Source organism: Lissotriton vulgaris, chromosome 5 (assembly GCF_964263255.1).
Source record: "Lissotriton vulgaris chromosome 5, aLisVul1.2, whole genome shotgun sequence".
Classification (NCBI taxonomy): domain Eukaryota; kingdom Metazoa; phylum Chordata; class Amphibia; order Caudata; family Salamandridae; genus Lissotriton; species Lissotriton vulgaris.
Window position 1 is genome coordinate 518,652,566 of NC_141693.1, and position 20,122 is coordinate 518,672,687.

Sequence of the window (20,122 nt, forward strand, 5' to 3'; positions counted from 1 at the left end):
ACATAGAGATGCACTTTGTTCTTCTTGAGTTCTGTTATTGCAGAATCAAATTTGTGCGTTTCAAGATTGCATATATAAGTTTGTGATGACAATGAATGATGTGCGCCCTCTCCCCTGTTTTGATTGGATCCATTTTGTAGTTATTAGACTGACTAGCCTCTGGGGATGCACCCGCGCTTGGAGAGTGGTACTGAAACCAGGGAAGACTTTGAACAGTATTTCCAAGCACTCCCAAACTCTTGTGTTACTATCTGTTAAAGAAGAACAAACAAAACCTTGAGACATGTATCCTAAGATGAAAATAATTGGTTGCACCAGCAGTGGCAAATACCACAAAGGCTTTCAATTAAAGGGAGTGTTATCATGCATTGCATTCACCACAAAGAACTTGGGAGAAATGTGTGCTGTTTTGCCAGGCAATGGTACTCCCTCACCCTCTTTTATGGTCTATTTGTGGTTACTCAATCACAGACCTTCCAATAGTGGACACACATTTGATGCATTTTTGGGGCCTGCCACTTTGTGGTGATAACTAAGACAAAAATGGTGTCATCACAACACTCCAGCTAGCGTGTCAGAATTGCCACAATAGTTTGAAGTTAGAGATCATTTGAAGTATGGCGAATAGTGCATCTGCTATAAAACAGTGGGTGCACCAATTTGACAAACGTTCAGTTCTCTCCAACATGTTTATGGATGGAAGAACTGCTGAGTTTCTGACACGAAGCCTCAGCTGTCTCTGACATGTGCCCTTGATCGAGCAGTCGATCCACCAAAGGACCACCAGAACATAGAGGTAGTCACCGGGAGACAACCATAACTTGTTTCCCTAAGTGTAACCGCCATGTGGGATATTTGAATCCATGGTACAGAAATCACACATTAGCTACCATGTCCCGGGAGAAGACTCCACACATTTCAGGGCCATTGGTATTTTGTTCTGCAAGAACAAACTGACACTTTGGCAGATTGATCGGTCAGGGAAAAAATACTTTGCCGAGGGAGCACATGAAATATGAAGCTTGCTTGTCAAAAAATCAGTGCCTTCAATTGAGCCAACACAGTGGAGGCTACATTGAAGGCGCTAAGCTCCCTTGTAAAGCCTTTGAGGCTTTTCAAATCTGGTGGGCGGTGTTATGGCAGGAGATTGAAGACCATAGCCTCTGCTGACCCGGTGGGTCACCTGCCAGGCTTTGAATGTGGTCCTATGTCACAAAATGCAGGGAAACATCCCCAGCATGTTCATATCATAAGATATGTTGACCATGTGCCCCACTTTGAGGGCATATTGACAGTGCTTACATTGTTGGAAGACATTCCATCAGGGAAAACTGGCATTGGAAGACACAAAGGTACCCCCACCTTCCAAAGAGTCTATTCCCAAAGTGTTGAGAGGCAGCGAGGGATAGATTTCAGCAATGTTTGTGTACATTCGGTTGATGATGTACATCTGCCACTCTTAACACAGACCTTTTGCCTGTAGAACTCTAAATCAGCTTGCAACACAAGCCCTAAGATCTATAATCGAGGTGAGAAGTTTTTGGTATGACTGAAAATTGATTGAGTGGCTTAAGACAGTGATGTCTTCCTACCTGACACATTAGGCTAGCATTTTGTGGCAAGGTACATGCAAGTATATTCCTTTGAACAATTTCTCCTTTCTCAGTAATGCTAAGTAAAATATTTGTTAACCACCATTTGGAATTATCTAGACAATTTATCAGTTCGAAAGGTTTGACTGCTATTCACTTCTTCAAACTTCATCACATAGGACTTGCCATTGTGGTGTGATAAACTAGACCAAAAAACTCCATCACCCTATCTTGTGACATTACTGCAGGGTGATTTTAGCTTTCCCTGTTGAGTTAATGATGTCGGAATGAGGAATAACATATGGGTGTGGGTTTGCCGCACCTGATATCCATACTTTTTTTTCCATTAACGACCTCTTTTCCCATGAAAATTCCTCAAACTTATGCGCAGAAGAATGTGTCCTGAAAAAGCACGAGGTTAAGTAATTTTTGCAGTACTCCGAATCATATATCCAGCACAAACATTATAATGAGGCCTTTAAAGTGACTGACCAGTTTGAAATGTTGTTTTGGCACTGGTCATTAAGTGCAAATGTTTATGTTCTCTGGAAATGTCGGTAAGTGCACTCGCTCTAATGTACAATAAATCAACATTAAAGTGGGATATTATTGTTTAAGAAGGTTTGGCACTTTTGCAACCGCCACATACTATGCCCGTAGCCAAGACTGGTGGTGAACAATGCAATAAGTAGAGAAACCTGAGAATAGTGCTCATATTAGTGCTTGTAGAAGATTAGATGCATGCCAGTTGTACAATCTATGGCAGGTTATCCCTCAAGCACAACCGTTTACGTGAGTTTCTGGGGCATTATGGAATCCGCCCCGGTCTCTGCTCAAGCAGTCAGCTAAGTCAAAGCACAACCCTGCCTGGCTTACCTTCAAGTCCTACTTCCATCTTTAAAGCCAAACTCTTCCTTCCCATCACTCCGAATGTTCTTAGTCTGTCTTCTTATCACTCTCTCTTTACGCAACCTGTGTGTCTCAGCCGCAAGCACTCCACGTTCCACCACCATTGCTAAGCCAGGAAGGATGTTCATGGGAGAATTGAAGCACTGCTGCTATTGGAATCCGCCCTGTCTAACAGACTCTGACATTCCTGAGTTTCATAAAATGAGTACAGTTTAAATCAGTGACTTGAAATTCTGTACTAGCAAGTGTTATATATATATAAAAAAAAAGCTTTTACTATTGTTGAGCCGATCTCATGTCTCAGCGTGCACAGTATTGTGAGCTGAAAATCCACACCTATCTGATCATCATAACATCAATTCTGAAAGCTCTCTGTCTATATTTTAATTTAACCAATCCGTGTCCAACGGTTGCATAGGAGGGCATCTACGTGCCATATTCAGGCTAACCACTTACTACGTGAAGAAGTTCCATTTTGATTCATGGCATTTAAAACTATTTTCTGTGAATGTACTGGAAATCTAGTAAAGATCGGGCCTTGATTTAACCAGTCACAGTGCCCAATAGAAACTCTAGAAACCGTGCATAAACGAGGGATAGCCCTAAAGCAAATGTGGAAACTTCCTGGAATGTACGAGGTGTAATATACTTCCGGTCTCAGAATTTAAGGCTCATTTGGTTATTCCATGCTCTTTAAACGGTCCCTTTCAGATCCAAGGCCTTGTATGGCCTATCTCCTGACCAGCCGCACATGAGACTTACTCTGTATTGTATTATGTCTTGGTCTCCTAGTTCACGTAAGAGAAATGTATTTTCATTCAGGTTCCCACCGCTAGACTGCCATGTACAGTTGTACTTTAATTGTGCTTTCAATTAAAGCAAAGGCGCATGCAGGTTACATAAGTTACTGAGACGATCGTGTGCCTTTGCCAGTGCAGTCTCGTGCAAGACCTGCATACTGAAGCCAGCAACACATTAAGGATCTGGCAACTCTCGTACCACAGCTGGGGGCAAACAAGAAGCAGTGCAAGATGTCAAGACAATAGTACTTTAACATGAATGAGTGAAAGAAATCCACACACGTCTCAACCATGCTTCTCTCATACTGCATCTCCAGACCCCACGGCGGCCTCACAAACAAGAGGGGGCTCTGCTACTTTCAGGCCCGTCCAGGGTTGCATTGTTTAATATTTCTTCTCTCGAGTCGAACACACCGGTAATAACCAGTTGAACTTCATTTTCTTCAGGTAGCGTGGAGAACATTTCAGTGCGCTGGACGGAAAAGTTAAAGCCGCATACGCACGCTCTCTGAGTCTGAACGAGCGTCCTACCTCAGGGACGGGCCCGGCACAGCTCGCTCGTGACTCATTTCCTATATGCACGGTTGTCCCTTTAGGTTTGAGCTGCACGAACCGGAAGTCCAGTATGTGGAACGCATCCAGAGAGTGGACACATGCTTATGTCAGTGCACGCACACTCTGATAATTAGGTATCTGTGTAAAACCCGAAGGGAAGTCTGTTCGGTGCCAAAGCACAGCGATGGGAGTGACCTCCAGAACATGCTCTCAAGCAAATATATGAAACCTGTGCAAGTCTCAAGTGAAATGTATGAATCACTGTGGCCAAAACGCGTACGGTCCAGGCTAGCAAATCTCTCTTTCTCTCTATGCAACACATGAAAATGTAAATACATTCGGACGTTAGACTCTCTCCATTGCTTACTTGTTCTAGAGGAGAAAATGGCAAATTCAATAGATCTGGAGTTTCTATATGCCACAGGTCAGTTTGTATCTCTCTGGATGAATGAGTAGGCGAATGCAAGACCAAGTCAATTGAAAAATGGGCGAATAAGTCAGTGCTTAGATCGATGAATAGTTGGGTGACTGAGTGCAAGGATGAATGAGTTACTGTGTTCATGTATGGATGGCTAAATGTGAGAGTGAATGAATGCATGACTACATTAAAACACTGACAAAACGTACCACGTGGACATGAGCAGTGTAAACAACCCTATCGCACAGAACAGGATTCAACGAAACAGGCAGTGGGAGTGTGCGCTTCCCACTCATACAGAGCACCACAACTTAAGAAGGGAATGAAACGTTTTGTCTCTAGCCCCCCACCTACATGGATGTTTGTAGTGTGCAGTCCCTAAGATGGCCATCACTCCACAAAGCATGCTTTGGCCTCATAAGCAATCAAACCTAATAAAGGTAGCCAAACCCCCATCCAAGGGAATCTGCCCAAGGTGGGGGATGCAAGTGCTAAGCAATGTCATAGAAGACTCGGTAGCGCAACAATAGATCCCGCAGCCCACACGGTGCTGGGGCCTCCTCCGGCCCTGTGCAGTGGTGGTCATTATTAGATCTGGAGCGTGGGGGAGCCCCCTCTATGTACCATACAGGGGGGTCCCCTCAAGTTTCATTACACCACTGAGAAGACTCTTAAAGATGGTACTTCCAATTTAGTGTGCTGTATATTGCACTAACTCCTTCATCCTCTCACTCTTCTAATCGAATAATCCACTTAATCCTGAACTCACTCCTCTCGTAAGAGGCTAGAAAGGCTAGCATACTTACAGAACTCACAGATGGCACACAAGAACTCTATAGCAAACTGAACATGCTATTTCTCAAGGTTGACACCAACCATATGAAAACCCACATCTAGACAAAAGATAAGATGAAACCAATAAGATAATTATTACTCTGCACGGTGCAGTGAGTCCCCCACGTTATCTGTTAAAGCATGAGTATGATTAATGGCCTCCCAGAACAAAGATAACATGGAAGCAGTAGTTGAGCAATTCCTTAAAAACATCCATGATAACCACAGGTATCCCCTTTCATATCAATGTTTTATCCATTCACTCCTGCCCCCACACGTATTTCATGTTACCCACAGAGATCAGTTCTAAGGTGATTACTGAATTGCTGGGCCAGAGTCTGAGGCAAGAGAACAGATGGATCCCCGACACAAGGAAAGCCTTTTTAGGTTTTAAGAAGGTCTTGAGCGGGAGAGAAAGAGGCATGCCTTGCGATATCCATCAACGATCAAGACTTGGGGTTAATACAAAGATGCTCTTCTTTACTTACCCAGAGGAGTCCAAGGAAACCAAGGAATACATTAAAATAACCATAGCACAAAGCCACAGATCGCTGAACTCAAGAACTATCTGAAACAATCCAAAAGGAAGGCTTTGAACAAGAATTGGCAAAGCCAATAGGTCTGGTGTTGGCTGCCAGTCGTTTTGCTTTGACAGTGCTTGTAAAACGTATTGTTGGCAGAGCTGCCGGGCCCTCAACAATATAACAAGAAATTATCTTAAATACAGAAATATTTTATTGGTCTAAAATAGCTAACATTGCAATTGCAGCTCCTGACACTGAACTACATTGTGAGGGATGTGCCTTCACTCACAGTGAAGATAGATGGTGGTTGAAGTGGGCTGGAGTGGACTATGCTATATGCAGCAGTAGAAGAGAGAAAAATGTGAATGGAAACACAACAGGCTAATGGATGAAGAGGGCTGCCTGAAAGCCCCATTCGTAAGGATTTGATATGCATAATTTCTTTAAAATCAAAAGGTCCTGGCCAATTCCAGATATAGAAATGTAGCCAAGATTGCGAAGAGAATTACATTTTCAAGGGCCCTATTAGGAGTTGCCTGAAATAACGCATGAGAAATGAGAATGGTAAAAGAGTTACCGGCCACATCAGGAATTATAAACTCTGTGGAAACTGCTCATATTTCCCCAGAGATTTTGGCTGAAAAAAGCAGTAAAAATCTCAGGACAAACTGCAAGGAGAATGAGGAATTATTGGCAGGTGGGAACTGTGGTATTGGCTCGTATGTGTTGTGTTGTGCGCATGGTCTGTCTCGTGTGTGTGTTAGCGCGTGTCTGTGTGTACACATGTGGAATGCATGCGTGGAGAGAATGTAGGTGGTAGGGAAGGCAGTTGCTGAAGGAGGAGGGTTGGAGGTTGCAGTTGTGTTCGGTGCCGCTGTACCATACTTCATGAATAAAGAAGTGAGAAACCCAGATGTGCCTACGTTCATCCTTTCAACAGGAACCTTGAATTTCTTATTGCTCTGTAAGTGCTCAATACTCAGAGGATTCTCAGGATTGAACCCATTCTAGGTGGATGTGCTTTACTAACTTAGTTTATGATGTATGATTATTTGGTGTTCTCATATAGTATCACATTTCCATGCATTTTCTCTTATGTCACCTATGCCCAACTTTACTCCCACACTACGAAAACAGACTATGATCCCACATGAAACAATACTAATGTACATATCAAAGTTCCCTCGCATGGTGAAGGATCTGGACCCCTGCCCTGAGTGCCCCAACTCTAATGAGGTCTGGATCCCTAATGCTGATTTTTGTCGCTATGAGCAAACAGACCATGTGTGTGCGCCATGACGTAAGCTTGTCTTATGGATTGTGGGTTTTTTGTACAGGAAGGGGTCCCCAAAGCACTACCCTCAGGGTGGTTAAACACTACTGCCTTTTCCAGGAGTTAATCTGCACAAGCGCTATTAATCTGGCACTGGAGTGAGGGCTAGAGGCTCACTCATTTAAAGTCCCACTACTTTGCACTTAGTTCACCTATGGTCTATATTGATTTGATATGGAGTGTTGCGCAGCACATTTGTGCTACATATGTGCTGGTTGTAAATTTACATCACCAGGACGGGGGCTTGGCAGTTCTCAGGAAGGAGATGGGACTGACGAGAGAATCATAAAGAGTAGGGCAGAGGCCCTGGTGTACCCTTTTGATACACATATATCGCTGTGCTGACATCCAGGTGCAACCGTCTAGTCATTCACATGACCTGCATGGTCGACCTATCAGATTTGAAGTCACTCTGCTGTGTCAGACTGCTTTCTGGCAGAAGGGCAGGGCAGTGTATATGGCACTTCAAAAGGAAGCAGACCCCCCAACCTAAAAGCCAAAGGCTTGAGACCCCCAAAATTGACAAATATCAAGCAGCCAGTATGGCTTTAGCAAGTGGGAAAAAGCTCTACAAAACTTCTGACTGTGACGAGGACTGGGGTCCAATACTTGCCAGTTGCTCCCAGCCTGGTCAGGGGACATCACCCAGCGATTTAAAGACCAACTGCCCCTGTAGCCTGGAGCACCAGTGCCTGCCTGCTTGCCAACACCAGTGTGCCCTTTGAGGAAGTGGAGAAATCGGGAGAGAGTGAGGTCCAGTGGGGGATCTTGTCGACCCGATCCCTGTAGCGAGGTGTGAGGAGGGAGCTGCTGCACTGATCGGTTCATTGCCCCGATGCAGTGAAAAGTTGACAACCACTCATGTGTCAGAGGAGGGCAGCTGTGAAGTGAGCAGGGACCATCTGCTATGATGGGGTCATCGCCCGCATGCATGTAATAATTCGACAACCTCGTGTTCCAGGTAGGGCCACTGTGAAAAAGGGCTGCTCTGCTAAAGGAGCCGTAACCTGTGTACAGGCTGGAGACGGTGACCAGGGAGGACTAACAGAATTAGGCAAGGAGCGTGGTTTGGTTGAGACAGTCATCGTGAGAAGGAGGCCACTGTAGTGATCTGAGTGGGCCCAAGACCTGAGGATCATTAACTGGAGCGTCACCACCCTCACACCTGTAAGAAGGATCACAAGAAACTTACCTGCATTGAAGGAGCATTACGGACCCTCTGGACTCTGCCTCCGCAGGACCGCATGTGAGGAACTCAAGAACACCTGATTGCTTCCCCTCCCAAGCTGCTTGAGAGGAAGTTACTGGAGGGGGCCACTGCAGGGCCCACAAAGGGGGCTTGCTCTGAGACTCTGGTCACTCGGATTCTCGTGGTGTGGGTAAGACTAATTCAGGGATCAAACGGCCCGGGGTAACTTACCTGCTATACAGTGCTTCAGCACTTGAACACGTTTGCTTTACATTAAAAAGTCGGAGTGGTACTTGTGAGAAGGTGGGCTTGTATATGCTGTCCACTGATTAAAGTGGGCACCTTGTACCAGTCCACACGACCCTTATGATGTATGAGTTGAAATATAACCTTTATTGAAAGCTATCCTAGTGGTAGCTATGGAGAGCAGCCTTCAAGCTTAATGTTGAAGCACTGTAAAGCAGCTTGTTTGACCAGAATATCACCTCCTAAATGACTAAATGAAAGGAGAACCACACAGTGTTTATATACAAGTATGTATTTATTAATATAATACTCTCTACTAGTCTCTATGGGAGACTAGGGCACAAAGCACACAATACTTAATCAATAGAACATTCGTAAATAGCACAATACACAGTGGGCTCCGGGGGAGACCGAACCATATAATAAAAAAATACAATACAACAACAACTTTATTAGACACAGGGCCTAGGGCACGTAGAATCGCTGGGACCCGAAGGAACCACCCAGAGTAGTGAGACAGGGAGCCCACGAAGGATGGGTGCAGTGAGGAAACACAGACGTGTGCTCCGTACAACTCTATGGGAACATCGCGGTTGGAAAATTAAAGTTTAAGGACACTTCTAAGAGGACTTTGTGCAAACCCGTTAGAACATAGGTCAACCCACGAGTGAGTACTGAGGTACCTGTGTTACCTATCCCAGAGGAGCCGGGTGCATAGGTGTCAAGTGGAGTCGGAAACCTTTGTCATTTTCAATGGAGAGCTGCAAAGAAGTACTGCTGCCAGGAAGATGAAGAGTGTCCGGTGATTCCAATCCTGGATTCAAGGTGAGAGGAACCTGAAAGCAGAGGGGACAGAGTCTGGGTCATTTTTGGTGACCAGGGGCTCGGTAGTCGAATGCCCACCAAATTCGGGGACTTCAGGTACAAAGAGGGGTTGCTTGACTTTGCAGCCACGGGGACCAGTAGACATCAAGGATGACCAAAATTCGGAGGTGATCTGTCCCACAAAGTATGTTGAGAGCTGAGGGGTGATGTCCGGCTGGAGCACCAACAAGCCTTGGCAACTGCAACCTACGCGGTCAGAGAAAGCAGGTTACGGTGTGGACCAGCAAAGTCCAGGGGACTCTCCATGCAATGGAGAGTCAGGGCACATCTGAACAACCAGGTAAGCCCAAGAATTCACATGGTGACCCTCACCAGGACCCACAGGCCAACATACCAGGGATCACGAGGGGACCTCAAGCAAGTATGCAAAGGACCAGCCCACAGGACACTCGTGGAGTGGATGCCGGAAATCTTCGGTGCAAATACTGCTCGGTGTCAGGACTACATGGAGTACAAAGCACAGGCTCAGGAATCACCACTGCAAAACCATGCGGTGCACAGGAGTAGGGGTTGCACGGTCCCCACGAGGGATACTGGTCTCAGAATTGCTGAGCAGGCAGATTGACCTCAGGGACATTCGGGAACCCTACTCCTGTGTTGCTGAAATTTTCAGAGTCCTCAGGACCTCGGGAGAAGCAAACCGGGTAGATGTGGTTAGGTGCCTGCTTTTGCATGGGAGTAACTCCTTTACTCCAAGGGAGATCGTGCAGCGTCGTGCAGGCAGTCGAAGTACTTGGTCTCTTCTTAGCAGAATCTTGTCCAGGTAAAATCTAAAGTCCTGAGATCAGGTAACTCACTTTATACCCATGGGAAGGGGATGGATAGATTCTGTGAACCCTCCTGTGGGAGGGGCAGGACAGAGGGGTGGCTACACCCATGTCTTTTGTCGAGTTTCACGCCAGAGCAGGAGCCAATAGTTCCCAGAACTTGTCTGAGCTGGACTATGCACAGGGACACCAAATGTGCCCCCAGTAAAGACTTTCTATCACTCAGAAAGTGCACCTGACGAGCCTCAATACACTAAATCCTGTCTGAGAGGTGGTTACACTTCCCTGTGACAGGATGCCCTTTGGCATGCCTTTCTCTGCGCGAGCTTGGCTCAGCAGCCGGAGGGCAGACCCGTGTCTGTGGCTGGCAGCATCCATTTTGTGCTGCCCAGGTAGAGAAAGCTGGTACCGGGTACACCAGTGACCCACATATGTCCCTCTAGAAGGGTGGAATCATACCTCCCACACCAGTTACTGGTGTGGAGGTATGATTCCAAGGTGTTTGACACCAAACGCAACATGTTTCTAAGCAGCCATTTTAAAGTTAGCATTTACCGCGAGAAAAAACATAAATGTCCGGCTGCATCACAGACAACCCCGGAGAATGGTCTCCGAAGGCTGCAGAGGGGCTCTGCTCATAAAGGGGCACCCTCTCACATAAAACCCAGCACCCTGCCTTCAGGATTGTTAAGGCCTGCCATAAGGGGGACTGATAGGTATTTAAGTGTAGTGATTTAGAGAGATATAGTGAACCTAATTTCTAATTTCTAATTTAAAATATTTCTAGAGCGCAGCGTACACCTTGCGGTTTCTTGGCGCTGGGGGGATCAGCAACTGAGGGGGAAAAGACCAGGGAGAGATGAAGGGGATATTGAGGGAGTTTAAGTGGGGAAGGCCTGGCTGAAGAGAAACGTTTTCAGATCTCTGCGAAAGGGGAGATACTGAGTGGCAGAACCTATATCTCAGTAAGGGATGCAAGTACCAACTTACACAGTCTGCAGTAGCAGGCCTGTCATGTCAATTTGGATGGCCTCTCATGGGTGGCATAATACATGCTGCAGCGCATGGGAGGCCTCTGGTTCATGGTGTACCATATACTAGGGACTGATAAGGGTACCCCAAAATCCTATATGGAGTGTACCTAAAGTACATGCCTTACAATTTATAGGAGAAAGCAGATAGACTGGGGTCCTGGATAACAGGATTCCAGTCAGACTAAGCCAAACATCGTGTGACAAAAACAAAAAGTGGGGGTAACCATAAGAAGCAGATACTACTTTCCTACAGTACTCCTGAGATTCAAACTACTAGTGGGACTTAACCTGCATGACATCCATATTGAATGTAGAATAATCATTACTGCCAGTGAGAGGGAAGTGGGACTCTGAGATCCACTTATAAAACACTAGAGTCTTGACCTCAGGGGACTGGGTGTATTTTTTGGGAATGTCATATTTCACTTTGTGCTTGTATATAAATACTCCTTTTTTCAGCCAGCAACGAATATGCCCCCCTCAGGACAATAAGATCTGCAAGGCACCATGAGGCTCAGAAATGGTTCTCTACTGATCTAAAAACACAAAAATTAGCCCTCCGCCAATCGGAAAGTAGATGTTGAAGTAGCTACTCTCCGATAAAGGAAATATTTATTTAGCCTAACTTAAAGAATACAAAAATAAATCAATCTTTACAACCAAGGCTACCTATAGTTCTTCAAAAATCCTGAGTTCCTCCAACAGGTCAAAAAAATATTCTCACTTGTCAACGAACTATCCAACCCTGATAGAGTCACAGTAAAACCGATACCATCTCAAGCACTTTGCAATTCCCTGAACACCTTCTTCATCGATAAAATTACTTTGATTAAAGCCAGTATCCCCACCTGCTGTACCCACAAGGCACTCCAATCAATGCTGAACAATTCCTATTCCCTTGATCAGTTCCCGGGAATAGACAGTCCAGCATTTCTGGACCTCTTGTCCAAAGTAAAATCTGGGGCACCCACTGACAGCTGTCAGCCCCACATCTTAAAAGAAGTTTTCTCTATACTCCCCAGGCTGGCCTTTTCCCTCCTAAATGAGTCACTGTCTCAGGGCCGTGTCCCAAGACCTTTTAAAGAAGCGATTATTGTTCCCCTCCTAAAAAAAACAGGGGCTGACGCCCAGAGTCTGACCAAATATCGTCCTATCTCTCTGCTACCTTACCTGGCCAAGGCATTAGAATCCCATGTGGTCAAATGCCTCTGGGCCTTTAATGAACAGTCGGAATATCTTGACCCCAGCCAAGCTGGGTGTTAAAAGTGGGGTGACCAATTCTACGGGGGTAGTATGGTACAGAGCGGGCAGACCAAACTCCAGAGGACATTGTGAAGCATCCTTGCAGTACGCACCGACGACACACAAGGCACACCACAAAAGAGACACGAGACCAATTTGGATGAAAAAGAATAACTTTAGTATTGTACTAAAGATGCAAAAGTAAAACACAGTAGTCACAATGGGGCGCCAACTGGCGCCAGGGCAATGTATACCAGGGGGATTATTTACAGGGAAAATGGGAAAAGCAAGGTGAGTCCATTAGTTGCAATGCTGGAATAGAAAACATCAAGCCTTATCACTTTGGCATAAGACATTAGGCTTAAAAACTGTAGGAGAAAAAAAAACATACAGCAACATCACATGGCAGGGGGCATCAGTAGGCATATAACAGCAGGCATTCCACATAAAGATAAAACATTAGGCATAACGCACAGTATGACCTGCATTAGCGTCTCCTGCCAAAAAAAAGAACAATAGGCGCACAACATTAACATCAGGCCTAGACGGCATTATTATTATTATTATTATTATTAAGTGTATCTTGATATAGCGTACAGCTACCCCAACGGGGTGTCCCGACGCTTCTGTGTAACTTCATGCTGCATGAGATGGTTGTTAAAAAGGAAAGAATCAGCAAAACAGGTAGGTTTTTAAGGCTCTCCGGAAGGGTTGTTCGTCCTTGATCAGCCGAATGGCATTGGGTAATTTATTCCAGAGGGCCGCAGTCAGTACTGGGAAAGATTTCCCACCAGAGCGGATTTTCCTGAATCTGGGTACGGAAAGTAAGTTTTTAAAAGAAGAACGAAGGGTCCTGGAGTTGTTATAAGGAATAAGGCATGTAGAGAGATAAGCAGAGCCCTTGCCTCGCAAGGCTCGATGAGCCAGGACCAGAGCTTTAAATTCTGCCCTCTTAAGAACTGGTAGCCAGTGAAGGTCGCGACGATGAGGGGTTATGTGCTCATGCAAAGGGATGCCGCGGACCAGGCGCACCGAGGCATTCTGGACCGTCTGAAGGCGGTGGCAGAGTCCCACAGACAGACCAGTGTACAGGCCATTGGCGTAATCAAGGTGTGAAGTGATTAACGCCTGTACCACTGTCTTCCTGGTATTACTGGGCAGAAAATGAATAAACTTCTTTATCATTCGAATTTTTGCTAAACAGGCCATGGAAACTGTGTGAACTTGATGGTTAAAAGAGAGGTTGGAATCCCATCTGACTCCTAGATTTTTCACTGAGTCCTTTGGGATGGGAGGCACGCTTAGATCAAGAGGCCACCAGATGTTAGAGTCCAATGGAGTTGGCTGATGGAAGAAAAGGACCTCCGTTTTTCCAGCATTCAACCTCAAGAAGTTATTATCCATCCACTGGGCAATGGTTCGTAAACAGTTTTTTAAGGGGTCAAAAGTGGTGGTGTTAAATGAAAACAAAAGCTGGATATCATCAGCATAAGAAGTGACTTTTATACCCATTTGAGCAATGATATCAAAAAGTGGGGAAAAATATATATTGAATAAAAGCGGGCTCAGGGAGGATCCCTGAGGGACTCCCCACCGGAGCGGACGGCTTTCTGAGGTAAAAGGGGGAGTGAACACCGCCTGGGTACGGTTGGACAGGAAGGAAGATATCCACCCTAACGCTGTACCCTGAATGCCCTTAGAGTGCAGGCGTTCGAGGAGACTGCCTAGACGGCATAATCATATGAGCATAGGGCCTAATCCCTAGGCTGGGCACCTCAATGTCATAAGGCCACCTTAGGTACTCCAATGTAGGCACAACCAATCATGAGCAGGGGGCACAGTAACCTAAGCACCCAGGCATGAACATAGTAGGGGCTCTCAGTGGGCCCAGTCACGTGCACGTGGCATCATTGACCCTACCTACACCCGGATACTGGATCAGCAGGCACAACAACAGTCAGTACTTCAGGCTATTTCCCAGTTCAGGGGGGCTTAGATCCTTTTCTTCAGGCCCTCGCAGTACTCATTAAGCCCGCCACAGGGTTGATCCGGGCCAACAGGGCCCGACAACAGTTTCTAGCAGGGGCAGGGCGGTCTCAGGAATCCTTCAAGGCCTCCCCCGCAGCAACACACTGGTCCTGGGGGCGGGCACTGACCCTGTGCCCTGACACACACCCCCAACCGCAGACAGACAGACCCCACTCACCAGTCTCTGGGACTCTGCTCTTCTGGCTTCCTTCTGTGGAGTCCTTGGGGACTCTCACGTGATGCGGTGGAGAGGCAGGTACCGACACTGAGCTTCAACGCTCCCTCTCCCTCTCCCGCTCTTCACATGCGGGCACTGCGGGTCTCTGACTGGCAGAGCGGGCTCCCGCTCCGGTCTCTCACACTCCCGGGGATCCCTCGACACTACGGGGGCCCCGCAGCATCACGTCGGGCTTCTGGTTTCCCCGCAGGCCTCTACCTCCTTCTCGGCCGGTCTGGGCGAGGCAGGGGGTTCCCTCTCCTTTCGGAGCCCCCACGATGAGGCTGGGACCGGCTTCGGCTTCCTTGTTCCTCCTTCGGCCATCAGGGCCAATCAGGAAGCCGCGTGGCATGGGCTCGCCCGTAGCCGCCAATAACAGCGCGGCTCACGGGGGTGCAGCAGATTCCTCCAATAGCTGCGCGGCCTTGGCGGGGGCGTGGCCTTTGACGCGGCCGATACCCCTGTCACGTGACGGTGGCCGCAACCGCTTCAGATGCCCAGCGCGACCTTCCAGAATACCACGGCGGCCCTCCCCCAGGCTCCAGGGGCCGCCGCAACGGTGACGGCAGCCGTGGGTTCCTCTCAGCTGAGCGCTTGGGCCGCGGCGGTGACGTCAGGCCCCAGAATACTCTTTGTCGGCACAGGTCAGCGCCAGCAACCCCGGGCCGCAGCGGTGAGTCAGGCAGCAGTCATGCGGGGTGGGCACCCGCGGCGTCCCAATTTGGCAACAGGGCGCGCTCTTCAAAGGGCCCACAAATGACCCCAGGGCTGCGGTGGAGAGTCGGGCCTGTAGCGCGATTCGGGCACAGCACTTCGAAGGGCAGCAAGGCAGTCTTGATCACTGCGCTCTGGGGACACGAGGCAGTCTCCTGCAGCAACACAGCGCTCCCCAATAAACAGTTCTCCCGGGCCTCATAGCGCCTCCAGGAAGCACAGCACTGGACAACAGGGCTGTGGCGTTGAGTCTGATATATAACGCTTCAAAGGGGCACAGCCCTTGGGTCCATAGCACGTGTTGGGGGGACACAGAAGCAGCCTCTTCCAGCTGCGCAGCGTTTGGGAATGACAGCGCTTAGAGGTTAGACAGTCCCAACAGCAAGCCCCAGGGTAATGCTCCTCACCTCCTTGGGGATCCAATCCAGCCTCAATATAGCGCTCTCCTCTTCAGGCGCTTTTAGATGTAGTTCTCACGTGGCGCCAGGTCCCACCAGCCTCAGGGACCTAGGATGGCACTCCTTTCCTCTTCAGGGGCCAGGGAACAGAGCAGCAGGCACTACTGGGCCAGGTCAGCAGTTAGTGGGAACTCATCAAAACAGGGCGGTAGGCTTTCACCATCCTCCACTGTAGCGTAGCCCTCCTCCTAGACAGCAGTCTGAACTCCTGTAGTGGGGCTTCCCCTAGCCCTGGGGACAGCAGAGGGGTTCTAGTAGGGTGCAGGGTCCAGCACACAGGCCCAAGTGGCGGTATCCCCTAGCAGCAGGTCCCCTCACGTTCATGTCCCTGCTCAGCACATAGTGGCACATCCCCCTTATATATATGCCCCTCACCCCACCTACCAGTCAGTGCCAGAAGCTTCTAGAATTCTCAGGGGAACTGGTTCTAACTGGCTATGGGGGAGGAGTAGAGCACCATGGGTGCCAGGCTTTCCCTACAAATGCTGGGATGGCTGGGTACCAAACAACTGGACCGCTAACCTACTGCAGTCAGGTGGCACAACACATAGCCATGGCATCCATTTTAAATGCATCACGTTGCCAGGGTACATTTACACAATGGGGGGAAAATAAGGGCACACACCATTGCGTTACATTTTCACATTACACAGGGCAACTCATACCACACATGGCCTATACAACTTTCTATTCCATGGGGGAGACATCCTAACACAGGGGCGTGAAAACCGACATTTTTTGGGGCAAATGGGCCAAGTCCAACACTGGGTTTTGCCCAGCTCATTCAACAGAGGCAGTGATACTGACCGTGCTGGACACACTTAGGAAAGAAGCCAATAAAGGTTCTCCCCAGGCCCTGGTGCCGCTGGATAGTGCGCGGCATTCAACACGGGCGACCATAGTATATTGATTGACCGTGCCTGGGACGCTGGCCTCCTGGAATCACATGTTAGCTGGATAGGGTCATTCTTGGAGGAACGCTCCCAGTCAGTCCACCAATCTTAGTTCACAGCACCTAAAATTAGCACAACATGTGGAGTACATAAGGGTTCTTCGTTATCACCTCACTTGTTCAACCTATATCTCCTTCCACTGATCCGGTCCTTGAAAGAAAGGAAGGTGTGCACATTCAATTACACAGACGATCTACAATTAATGTTTACCATCAACAACACACCTGATTCTGTGTCTGGATTCCAAACTACTATGCTGCACATCCGTGATTGTATGAACAGCAATCACTAAAAACTCAATCCGGACAAGAGAGAACTTATTCTGATAGGGGCAGTCAGAACCCATGGAGCTCCTATTTTTGGCCAACTGAGTTGGATGTGAACTCAGACCCTAAGGAGGGATCCTAATCTAACCACCAAGTAGCATTAAAAAAGATCTAAGCACTTCAGGCACTGTGCCAAATCCAAAAGATATCCATGCTCTCTCAAATGTGACCCTATTACAGTCACCAGACAATCAGCACAAGCAACATTTTAACCCACAGGGTTAGCAGGAATATTTCAAATTTTAAATCCTATCATAAGAGACATAAGGGATATTAAACTGGCACAGGTGGGGGCTGACAAATTGTTAAATACTATAACAGAGAAGTTAGATGGTAATGTTCCCTGCATTGGGAACAGACTGGATTAAAGCAAAGGGTTTCTGATTTGGAAGACCAACAGGAACACACCACAGCAGAGGTGATTAAAGTTTCAAGCAAAGTCACATCGCTTAAGAGCACATATGAGAACCAGGAGAACAGATGCTGGACATCACACCTAAGATTCATTGGGATCCCAAAGACAAGTGAATCACAAACAAATACAGTGAACTTAGTTACAAATCTGGTTAGAAGTTATAGACAACCTCCTTATAACTCTGCCAGTTTAACAATAACCAAAGCACATCATTTGATGCTCTCAAGACTGAATCATCTCATTTTCCTACAAGCTGTTTTGGTCAACTTCTCTGACTACTGAATTAAGGAAAAATATTGCAGGAATTCATTCAGGAACAAAAACGTTAAAGTGAGGAATGAATATACTTTTCAAGCTTTCACGGATATGTCTGCAGAAACAGGAAAATGGAGATGGGTGCTGAAACAGGTGATATAAACATTTTCAAAAATTGGCTTACAGTTGCTTTTGTTTCAGCAAATAAAACTCAAACTCACTATTAAAATCAAAATAACTATTGTCTCACAGGTACAAGAGGAAATCCATCTCCTCATCGATAACCCTCAGGATGTTTCAAAATGATTGTTGTGGGCCTATTTACAAATTGTATTTTGGAGTACCTGAGTAGTACTACAAAACTTTTACTAACATGCTACAAAATGCTATTCACTAACCTAGATTGGGTCTACACCTCTGTCTCTCCAATCTTTTACATGCACAGACCTCCACCTCAATAGCAGAGATCCCTGCACATGTGAGTATATGTTTGTAATAAATGTGGGAGGGAAGTAGGGAGTTCCTAAAAAAATGGGGTGACACTAAATGGGAGGGGTAAGGCAGGAGTATGGAGGGTTTTAAGGAGGGATAAGGAGGAGTTTAGGTAGGACTAGCACCCACCCACCCAAAAAAAGAGTAAGCCCATTGCTATGCACAAACTGCACTTCTCTAGCTATTACAACCAAAAAGGAGCCAAAACTGTTGAAAGAGTTGTCCAGCTCAGAGCAGGAGTAAGTCCAGCTTTACACATGGCTAACCACTGGTACTGCAACATCTACCCTGGAAATTAATAGAGGCAGGAAGACGTAAACTAAAAACCTATATCAGCTAATGGTAAATTAGATTAGCTTATTTTAACTTTCTTTAAATATAAATAAATGCAATTTAATGGTAAAAAATATATATACAAAGAGAGTAATTATTAGTTCATAATTTTTCAAACATTTTATTTATTTTAAATTAATTCTTCACATATCTTTGAATATGTTTTACTACAAAATAAATATAAATGTTATACTTTATGTAGAATTTTTTTATGTAAATCTTAAAAAATATGTGTTTTTTATTACATTAAAAATAATTGAATATTTATTTAGAAATTAAGGTAATAATGCGTAATTATTTTTTGGTCTCCATTAGGAAAAACATATTTTAAATTGATTTACATTAATATTTAACTTACAAATATTTGTACAACTTTAAGAAACTTTTCCCTATACTATACCATATGGAGAACTCCACTCTGGTGGCAGAGACCTCCGCCTACGTGTGAAAAGTTAAAAGTAGTAACTTTACACTCATAAATTAGGCTCCACTTCCTGAATCATGGGGTGGAGACATGCAAGTCTATGCGTTTGGGTAACTTTAAACTTGTAAATGGTGAATAGCCAAAAGTAGCTAAGGTACTGCAAAGTGTAAGAGTAAATGTACATGTGTAGATTTATTCATTCACCTTTGTAAATATCTCCCCTGTGAGATTAATCTGTCTCCTGGAATGTATTTTGTATGAATGTCTCCTATGTGAGTATCAGGATCTAGGGGAAGGAAAATGGAGGCGCAAGGGTCATGGGGTCGGAGAACAACGTCAGTTAGGGTGAGGGAAGGGTAATTAAAGGGGCATGAATGAGCGGTAGAGGTAAGGGTCATTATTTTTAACTAAATATTATTCTGTGATGCATGGTAAGCAGGTTAAAAAAAATTATGTGTTATTTAATTTTCCCGTAGAAAAAGTAAGCATAAAATATAGAATTACCAACAAGGCACCTGAATGGCACTTTTGCTGTTGTTGGCTGGCTGATAAGGCAGATAAGATAAGCAACATTAAAATTCTGTCATTCAATCCTTAATAACCAGCAAAAATATGAGGCTGGATAGATCTTCAGTCATTAACCATCTAAGTTACGATTGCAGGAAATGCACTGGATCAAATCCAAGGATATTGTTTAAAGACTGACCATATTCATCGTCCAGGACTGCTACATCGTTCTAGGTAAAATTATTTCTTTTAAAATAAGATACTAACGTTTTCCACAATGGCTCATATAACAATAATAGATGGGTCTGGGTTACTTGTCAGATAGAAGGAAATCCATATAAAATAGTTGGTTTTTATGGTCCTATAGAGGATAGCCCTCAACCTCACAACAACTTGAGGGAAATTTTAATTTTATTCAAGACCCCAAAATTGACTCCACTAACAGGAGCAGGAAAAGCAGCAAGCCCAAAATGGTGGCAATCATCAGAACCTGAAAGTAGAAATGGATTTAGTAGATCCTTGGAGAAATAATATTAAATCAATTCAGTAAACCTGTATATCAAAAAGGTTCAACTAAGCTGCCCAAATAGATTTTTTTTCCTTATGCATCACTGAAAAATGAAATAATCTCAATCCAAATGAAACCAGCTTCTCTGATCATAGTGTCATAGA